The following is a 1,471-nucleotide window of genomic DNA, read 5'->3' on the forward strand; positions in this document are numbered from 1 at the left end:
GGTGTCGAATCGTACGGTGTCGAATAATTTCGTGTCGAATCGTACGGTGTCGAATAATTTGGTGTCGAATCGTACGGTGTCGAATAATTTGGTGTTGAGTCGTACGGTGTCGAATAATTTGGTGTCGAATCGTACGGTGTCGAATAATTTGGTGTCGAATAAATCTGTGTCCAATAATTTTGGGTCGAATCGTACTATGGTCAAACGGAGCACGCCCTCTGAAAAAATCATGAGTAGTTTAGAAGAAGAGAGGAACGTATCGGCCCAGAGTGATCGGACACTCAGGGCCCGGCGTGGGGGTGTTGCCGTCCCAGGCAACTTGGTATCCCGTGATGGGCTACCTTCCGCCTGCACCGCAGGGGAGGGGGGAGAAACCACAACTGCGAAGAAGCGATCCGACATTCTCGCGATTGGCGCGCTAAGAATGTTCGGGGCGCCAGTCTCCCTCACGGGGGGTAGCGCCGGTGGCACCCTCTCTAGGGATGACAAAAAGAAGAAGCCAGCGAAGGAACGTTCTCGTTTCCCGACATTCGCTGGATTGTCCGGATCCCCACCACTATTCGGGGATTCGGACATGGAGGTGCAGGAGGACGCATCCAAACCGGCTCTCAGTACAAGTGGGGGCGTAAGAAGACCGCCGACCGCCACCGAATTTCTCGATATCGTCGCAACCAAAGAGCGTGTTTTGGCTGCAAGGCGAGCGGAGGCGGTTTTGGAGCTGGAGGACAAATGCTGGCTCGACACCGTCCAGCTGCCGTCCTCCAGACTCCCGTGACCAATTGCCTCCGCAAAGAAAATGGTGCAGAAGACGCACACACCCGCGGTGGCCGTGATGAAATTTGCCACCACGTCCAAGAATCTTGCCGGTAGGTACGTAAAGATTCTGAAGGACGTGACTAGGGGGGGCCTGGAGATTAAATAGCCTACCTGCTGCCACAGGCTCCCCTATTATGTCCGGTGGAGGCCATTGAGGGGTTTTAGTGGGTGCGAGTCCCACATTCCCCGACCAAATCCCTACAGGGCGGAGGTGCATAACGCATTTTCCTTCATAAAAAAAAAAATCGATAGATAGATAGATAGAGAGAGAGAGAGGTAGATAGATAGCTTTTATTTTTAACGCGCCCTGGGACAAGTCCCCTTAAGCGCTAGTTACAAAATATGCATATGAAATTGACATTAGAAAATAATTAACGAACAATATAGAAGTAAGTATATAGAAAAATATTTAAATGTAAAGTATATAATAACATAGAGTAAATATAATATAGAATATAATAATATAAAAATAAAAAAAACGAATAACAGGTAAACTAGAAATCAATAAAAAATAGGCACATTCGGGCGTGTTCCGTTTGACCACAGTACGATTCGACACCGATCGATTCGACATCAAATTATTGGACACAAAATTATTGGACACAGATTTATTCGACACCAAATTATTCGACACCGTACGATTCGACACGAAATT

Source organism: Pseudomyrmex gracilis, unplaced genomic scaffold (genome assembly GCF_002006095.1).
Source record: "Pseudomyrmex gracilis isolate BER0280 unplaced genomic scaffold, ASM200609v1 scaffold_1020, whole genome shotgun sequence".
NCBI classification, from domain to species: Eukaryota; Metazoa; Arthropoda; class Insecta; order Hymenoptera; family Formicidae; genus Pseudomyrmex; species Pseudomyrmex gracilis.